The sequence below is a fragment of the Chiloscyllium punctatum genome, unplaced genomic scaffold, assembly GCF_047496795.1.
Source record: "Chiloscyllium punctatum isolate Juve2018m unplaced genomic scaffold, sChiPun1.3 scaffold_686, whole genome shotgun sequence".
Classification (NCBI taxonomy): domain Eukaryota; kingdom Metazoa; phylum Chordata; class Chondrichthyes; order Orectolobiformes; family Hemiscylliidae; genus Chiloscyllium; species Chiloscyllium punctatum.
In genome coordinates, this window is record NW_027310420.1 from 17,747 (window position 1) to 26,427 (window position 8,681).

Genomic DNA, 8,681 nt, shown 5'->3' on the forward strand with positions numbered 1-8,681 from the left:
ATTTCCCTTCCACCAGCTGAAACTCTTGCTCCGTGGAGTACACCTATCCCTTTCCATCACGAAAGTAAACCTGAGAGAATTGTGATCGATGTCTCCACAGTGTTCACCTACTTCCAGATCTAAAACCTGGCCAGGCTCGTTACCCAGTCCTAAATCGAAAGTGGCTTCTTCCCTTGAAGGCATGTCTACATATTGTGTCAGGAAGCCCTCCCGCACACAGTGGACAAAAACTGACCAATCTATAGTACTCGTACTGAAGTAATCTCAGTCAATATTTGGATATTGTCTTGAGTGTTCCAGAGTTTTTCATTGTCCCACAGTCCAGATGAAGTTTGTATTCCTCGCGTCCGGGAGCGAGAATTCTTTCAATGTCTCAGATCAGTTCCTGTGCCGAGAAGATCAGAGTCAATGTCCCTTCCTCTACTCGGACTGACAATTTACACTTCTTCAATCTCCTATGATTCCATTTCCCAAAGGGTTTCTCAAGATTTCCAAAGCTGGAGCCTAAATTATATGGTTTGCTTCCTAAACATTTTTCCAACTGCCAACTGACAATATTTTCACAGTAACTCTTCACAATTCTCTGGCTTGCACCATGTCCAGGGATGAGAAGTCCCGTTTGGTGGAGAGAGTTCCGAGGCTGGTGAGTTTCACTTTGGAACAAAGATGGTTAAGTGGCAATTTCCTGCGGTCGTTTGTAATGATGGCAGAGGGAGCGGTGGGGAATGAGTACTCTGACGAGTAGGAGGAAGTGTTGCCAATGACCAGAGTCAGAGAACAGAGGACATGGGATGAAAGGAATCTAATGAAAAGCAACTCCTCTGCTCAGGGCGTTCAATAACTACTGCAGAAACCCGATGTGTCGAGCAGTGTATCTGGAAAGAGAAACAGAGATAATGTTTTAAATGTGGAGCATTTCTGATGAAGAACTCGAGTTTCTCAAGTCTACTCAAATTACAGGCCTGGTTTGCAAAACAGGCTTTCTGAACTTTTGAATAGTTCCATTCAGGAAAGCATTCATAACGTAGTCAGCAGGATTCGAACCTACGTGGGGAAACCCCAATGGATTTCTAATCCATCGCCTTAACAACTCGGCCATGACTACAGACAGCACCGCCTCCTGAGCATTGACCAAATCAGCCGTGATCTCATTGAAAGCTGCCGCTGACATGAGTAACATGTTTCCATCTCCATTCATACCTTTGCTGTCATTTGTAATGTGCGAGACACCAATGTAAAAGAAGAAAAGCACAAAGTTAGGACAAGATATTTGCAGCTAAATTGCTTCAACATTATTTATTGAAAGGAAAATCACACTCGGCAATTTGCTCGACCTCTTTGCGAACATGACCAGCAGAGGTAATCAAGGGAGCTATTGATCTGAGTATTCTTGGACATGAAACAAACAAAGGTTAGTGACATAATCATTTCTCTTTTTAGCGAACGAAATGGTCTTTCCTGATGGTTACAATGAAAGAGATGGTTCCCAATAAAAGACAGAGATTAAGTCGCTTGTAGTTACACTTCAATGTTTTACGATTCACTTTCAGCCCCTAATTACCCCAGAGATGGAGGGGGTGAGTTACTTTTCTTCACTCTTCAACTCGACAGCATGGAGGTACAGACATGAAACCGCTAGAGATGGAGTTCTTGAATTGGGAACCAGCGACACTGAAGGAACGAGGCAAAAGTGAGGACTGCAGATGCTGGAAACCTGATTTTAGATCAGAAAATTTTGGAAAAGGACAGCAGCATCCGAGGAGCAGGAAAGTCGATGTTTCTGTTGCCAGTCTTTCTGCGTTCCGCAAACAATTTTCGTTTTTGGCTCAGATTTCCAGCAACTGCAGCTATTTGTTTTATGTTAACATTCATAATGTTGTGGACAAAACCAATGACCTGCTCGCATCGGAAAATCGGCAGAAGTACTGGGACACCGACATGTTAGCTCAACAATACAACCATTCCATGAGCCGGAATACGATCCGGGCCACGGTTCTGAGAGTATCGAATCCTCACAAGTAAATAACAAGACAAGGCGATAGATACTGTCGTATTTAGTGTAAATAAAACACCCTTTATGAACATTTTCCTTGCAGATTATTTTCAATTTGTCCTCGTAGATTTACAAAGTGGGAAAAGGCCATTCCGCCTGTGTGCATCGCGGCTAATCAGAGAGCCAATCATTCCAGTCGCAGTTTCCAACTTTGGCCCAAAGTCTCGTGTGTTCTAATGTTCCCAGTGCAAATGTCAATGACTTTATCCTGTGTTCTTAAATGGCACAATAATGGGGCAGATGTGTGACCTTTGCACAACGACTTGTAACTCTTTTGAGGAACGCATGCTCATTTTCACCCACAAAGGGAGACAAACAGAAAGATACCCCCAAAGCGACAGAGGTCTCCGTTGTGGTGAGCTGGAATTTGAAATGGATAATAGGACAAATGTGGAAGCACAGAAGCGACATCACAGTTTAGCGTCAACGTGGGGCACAGTTAAAGTCAGACATTCCCCTCGAGCCAGGTAGGACTCCATCCTACAATCTTCTGCTCCGAAGTCAGACGCGTTATCCATTACGCCACTGGCCCAACAGACACGCTCACTGCTGGCAGAATGTCGATATGTAATGTCATGGACTTTCACGGAATCAGAATTAAAAAGGTGAACAAGCAGCGAAGAAAATCACCAACACTGCTTCACTTCGAAGTTTCCAATTTGTGAAGCAGTGCCTTTCAGTGGCAAAGGAGAAACATTTGTCCTCAGCTGCCTGCTTCAGGGTCGCCTCCTTCTCTGCTGGAAGTTTCCATCGTTTTATTCGCAGTCCCGACGCGATTTCATGATCCACTCCAGTGAAAACGTGTCATTGTGTCGTCTAAGCAAGACCCTGCCGAAACTCAGCGAGAGACATCTGGTCATTTCGAGCTCAGGATGTGGAATTAGACGAGCTGCGTGACACCTTTTATTGGCGCCGCCCCCGGAGCATTGACCAAATCAGCCGTGATCTCATTGAAAGCCTCCGCTGACTTGAGTTACATGTTTCCATCTCCATTCATACCTTTGCTGCCATTTGTCAGGTGCGAGACACCAATGTCAAAGAAGAAAAGCACAAAGTAAGGACAAGATATTTGCAGCCAAATTGAGTCAAAATTATTCATTGAAAGGAGTTATTGATCTGAGTATTCTTGGATATGAAACAAACAAAGGTAATGACATACTCATTTCTTTTTCTGGCGAAGGAACTGGTCTTTCCAGATGCTCACAATGACATAGATTTTTCCCAATTAAAGAAGGCAAATAAGTCCCATCTCACGCTGACACCATCGTGAGCGCTGCTGTTTCACAATGCCACGGAGTCAGGGTCAATTCCCGCCTCAATCAACTGAATGTGTGGAGTTTGCACAATCTCCCTGTGTCTGCGTGCGCTTGCTCTGCTTTTCTCCCACAGTCCAAAAATGTACTGGTTTGTTGAAATGGCCGTGCTAAATTGACGTGGTTAAAGGAGAGGAATGCATTTGGGCTCGGGCGGGTCGGTGTGGAGTTGCTGGGCTGAAGGACCTGTTTGCACATTGGAAGTATTCTGATCTACAGTAGTCAATGACCAAGGTATGGCGCACGTTGTTCGGTGGGGCATGTATGAGTTTTCGATTGTTTTTCTTCAAAGTTTCTTCACAATTCAAACAGGAGAGGAATAAGGGAAATGAATGTCTCCCATAATTCTTGCCTTCTTTTATCATTCACAGGCGGTATTTTTTCCTGTACGTTTTTTGTTACACTGTGGTTACTGTTAGTGTTCTTGTAACCTGCACCGGCTGGTTTCCTCTTTCTTCAATGTTCCTCATCTCTACCCAAACACACTTTCCATCCTTATCTCCTGTATCAAAGTGATCTCTAACCATTGCATAATTGCGACGGAAAGTGAGCTTTTCACACGCCTGTGTATATTATTTCCCAATATTAATTGATCGTTTACTGTGTTGCAATTGCGCACGAGAAGAGGAAAACAAAATCGAGGCCGGTGGTCCTGGATTTCAAACGCACGTAATTGCAGCTCAAACGCAGATTACTGCACACAATGCGATCACGGAAGCATGCACCGAACCGTCAGGAAGCAAACAATAAGTACAATGCTGTCTGTCATGTCAGGAACAGGACTAGAAACACAACAGAAATACGTCTCTTCGGTACTATTTTGGACATATTTCTCAATGAGCTATCGTGTTTTACATATGTTCCATCGGGAGTTACCTCACACAAGGAAGTAACCAGTGCTGCAGACGGTCATATCATCCGAGTTCCAAGTCCCGGAGTCAGAGACACTCAGATCCCTGTGTGTACCTACAAGGAACAGCTGTGCATGGGGTTTACAGGGTAACTGAACTGCCTGAACGCAGCCCGATGGTCGTCTGTCTGCTTCTCCTCTATCGTTTTATGTGCAGTCCCTGCGTGCAATCCTGTTAACTACGTTTGTCTGGCACAAGTCGGGCATTGGTCACTTGTCTCTGAGAGAGGCTGTTGGTTTATGTGTTGTGATAATTCCGAGTGTAAGGAGGAATCTGGCTGTCAGTTCCTAGAAACTTACTATAATAAATGGAAGCGTGCTTTTTAAATTGCCGCGTGGCATATACTCGTTGCAAAGTTCGTGCACTGCGAATCACGTTGCGGGACTATCCAATTTTGGCAAAGAATTTGTGTGGCAGTCATGAGTTGCCACGACCAGCTATCCCGAGTAGCAATACGGACAAATGGCAAGAACAACAAATTCGGTTAGAGCAGCACACGGTTAATGTGTCAGTGCAAACAGAAGGCAGCCAGAAGATTTCTGGGTGTAGGGCAATCACCCAAGGAACCTTTTCATATGAAAGTCTGTGCATCAGTAGAACCTGGGACCAAAGTAATCTACATTGGTTATTCATATTGCAGACAACTTGCTTTGTTCCTCGTTTACTCTGAAAGTGAATAGACATAGATATTTCACCGTTATTTCGAAAGAAGATCCTGCATTGAATCTGTTCACCGTTTTTTGATGCTGTGGCAAAAAGGTGGGCAATCGCGATGTGAAACGTTGCTGTACTTTCATTTCCTTCATTACTGTCCTGGTGAGGGAGAAAGGTGATTGGCTCTCTCGATCAGATGGGGGCACCGGCGCATTGATGGCCTAATTTAATCACGGATATAATTGGAAATGTTCACTTTTAATGGTTCGTTGTTGTGTTTTGTTTTATGATACTTGAGCACTTTCTGGGACTTGGCAATACACTAAATCTCCAGTAGGTTTGGAATTGCATTGCCGTTATTTGTGCGAGCAGTTCATGTCAGAGAGGACTCACAGTGCCTCACAGACAGCACTTAAGCTTCGGTGTGTCTGATCATGGTACTGCCTTTTCAGTTTTGATTCTGTTCCACGTTAAGAGCTTTCAGTTTTTGGATTCGCTGGAGAGCAATGTGGGTAATGCGATACGTGAGGTATTTTTCTTCAGCCAATATCTTTGATGGCGAACTTGGGAAAGTGTCAAGAAGGATGGTCATTGGCAGCAAATATCCGGAAAACCTTCATCACTGGATCGGTTGGGCTCATCCACCCTCCAAACAAAATAACCAAACTCGCTGGCTGAGTAACAAACAACATGCGTTTTTTTTTTTGCAAATGGTGTATTCAAACTGTTGCCGGTGGCTGGAGCATCTCAGACTTGTCCAGAATGGAAACAAATCCCGCGATCCAACTTGCCCTTGCTGAATAGATAACCGAAATTAATCCATACATTTCTGCCAATATTTGTGCCTTATCTCTCCGAGGTCTTCCTGTCTATACACCCATTCAGATGCCTTTGAAATGTTGTGAGTGCACCAGACTCTGCCACTAAATGTGGCAAGTCATTCTACACGCACAAAAGTTCTGTGTGAAAAACATGTGTCCGTCACATCCCTTTTCAATTTTTCCTCTCTCACGTTAAACGTTTGCCATGTAGATTTGAACTCGCGTGTCTTGTGAAGAAGTGCTCCCTGACTATTTACTCTGTCTGTCTTCCTCATGATTTTATAAGCTTCTGTGAGGTCAAACATAAGCACTGAAGCTCCTGGGAATCTGACGAAGCCTATTCAGTTTCGTTCTCATGTCCAAGCAGTGCAAACCTTGCAAATCCTTGTAAAGGTTTTCTAAACATACACTTGCAAGAAGTTTGTCCAGCTGCAGCACTTGTTTGACCGCGTGGCCACTCTGGAGCTGCGGGTGGACTCACTGGATTGTCAGAAATTCTGGAGAGTTATATTGCCTCCCAGGTGCTCAGGCCAGGGATGTCGCCCATCGGCTGAAGAACATTCGAAAAGGAGATCGTGAACAGCCAGTTGTCTTGGTGCATACAGGCACCAACAAAAAAAAACGAGATGAGGACCTGCAGGGAGAATTCAGGGAGCTAGGAGAGAAATTAAAGAGGAGGACCTCAAAGGTAGCAATGTCGGAATTACTGCCTGTGCCATGTGACTGCCAGCGGAGAAATGAATAAAAAAAAACGGCACGGTGAACACGTGAGTTGAGGAATGGTGCTGCAGGGCGGGTTTCAGATTTGTTGGATTTTGTGACCAGTTCTGGGGAATGTGGAACTATAAGATAATTGATCTACATCTGAACCAGATGGGAACGTATGTCCTTTCGGGAGTTTTTGCTACTGCTGTTGGGGAGGTTTTATACCAATGTGGCAGGGGGCTGGGAACCACAAGATTAAACAAGTCGGCAGTGAGGTGGAAACTGGAAACGCTAAGAATCTGGATGATAGCATTAATAATGGGAAGAGTAGGCAGAGAGCAGATGAATGCAAAAGAACTGGTGGACTGAAATGCATCTAATTTAATGCATGGATAGAGACAGATGAATTGAGGGCTGAGGTTGGTACCTGGAATATGAGGTTATTGCGATCACAGAGATTTAGTTGATGGAAGGGCATGGTTGGCAACCAAATGTTCTGGGATATAGACGCTTCAGACGGGACAGGGAGGGAAGTAAAAGGGGAAGGAGTTGCATTCCTGGTCAGGGATGATCTCATGGCTGTGCGAAAGGAGGACACCATATAGGGCTTGGGTCGTGAGACACTATGGATGGAGCAGTGAAATAAGAAGGGTGAGGTTAGATATTTGGGGCTGTATTACAGAGAGCGTGAGGTGTAAGAAAAAATAGTTAAACAGACCATGGAAAGACGTAGAAGCAATAATTTAGTGTTGATTGGAGATTTCCGTTTTCCCAACATTGACAAGGATACTCTTAGTGTCAGAGGTCTGGATGGGATACCATTTGTAAGAAGCCTCCAGGTGAGTTTTCTGGAGAGGTATGTCAATAGTCCGACGAGGGAATAGGCCATATTGGAACTGATATTGGGGAATAAGCCAGGGCTGGTGATAGCAGTTGCCGTGGGTGATTTCTTTGGGAAGTGCCCAATATTCTGTAAGTTTTCGAATACTCATTGACAAAGATGAGAGTGGTCCTAAGGAAAGAGTACGAAACTGGGCCAAAGCTAATTATATCAAAATTATGCAGGAGGTCGGAAATGTGGATTGGGCACAGCTATTTGTACGAAAGTCCACAGTTCAAATGTGTCAGGCTTTCAAAGATAGGTTACATATAGTGCAGGATAGGCATGTCCCGTTGAAGGCAAAGGATTTGAGAACTGTTGATGACAGGACAATTGTACGACTCGCCAAGAGGAAAAGGGAAGCACACATATCGCCTCGGCAGCTCATAACATAATGGTCCCTGTCGGAACATGAGAAGAGTAGGACAAGTCTTAAACGAGGAATCAAGGGTGTTGAAAGGGGTCATGAAACAACTCAACGCTTGCACAATTAAGGAGAATCCTAAAGCCATTATTCATATATAAGATGCAAGCAGGTAACCAGAGAAAGGATTGGTACACTAAAGGAAAATTAAGGAAGGCTGCATGTCAAATCTGAGAGAGTGGGTAGGATTCTGAATGATTATTTTGCATCAGTGTTCACTGAGGAGAGGAACATGATGAATGTTGAGTCTAGAGGAAGACATTTGATTCATCTGGATCATGTTGACATAAGTAGGGAAGATGTATTGGGCAGGCTAGGAGTAATTAATGTGGACAAATCCCCAGGAACAGATGGGATCTATTCCTGGTTCCTGAGTGATGTGAGAGAGGAAATAGCTGGGGCCCTGACAGATATCTTCGTGGCATCCTTCAGCACAGGTGAGGTTCTGGCCGACTGGAACGTTGCTCATATTGTCCCCTGTAAAAGAAGGATAGTAGGGATATTCCGGATAACTACAGAACAATGGGCCTAACATCAGTGTTGGGAAAGTTGCTGGAGAAGGTACTGAGTGATAGGATCTATTCATATTTAGAAAATAATGTGCATATCAGTGAGAGGCATTGAGTTTTTCGGGGAAGTGCCTAAGTTGATAGATGAAGGAAAGGCTGTTGATGTCATATACATGCACTACAGTAAGGAGTTAGATAAGGTTCCCCATGGTAACCAAATACAGAACGTAAAGTAACATGGTGTGCAGGGTGTTCTAGACAGGTGGAGAAAGAATTAGTTGAGCAATAGGAGACAGAGTGGCAGTTGAATGGAGTTTCTGGAAATGGAGAAAGATGACCAGTAGTGCTCCACAGGGGTCAGTGTCGTGGTCACTTCTGTTTGTGATATACTTAAATGATCTGGAAGAGAGC

General features: G+C 44.3%; 1 non-coding gene across 1 annotated transcript; it reads right to left on the bottom strand.

Annotated features, from left to right (window-relative positions):
• Positions 1-1,023: 1,023 nt before the first annotated feature.
• trnas-aga (transfer RNA serine (anticodon AGA)) lies at positions 1,024-1,105 on the bottom strand. Its single transcript has one exon. It is a non-coding gene; the product is annotated as a tRNA-Ser (tRNA).
• Between the last annotated feature and the right edge of the window lie 7,576 nt (positions 1,106-8,681).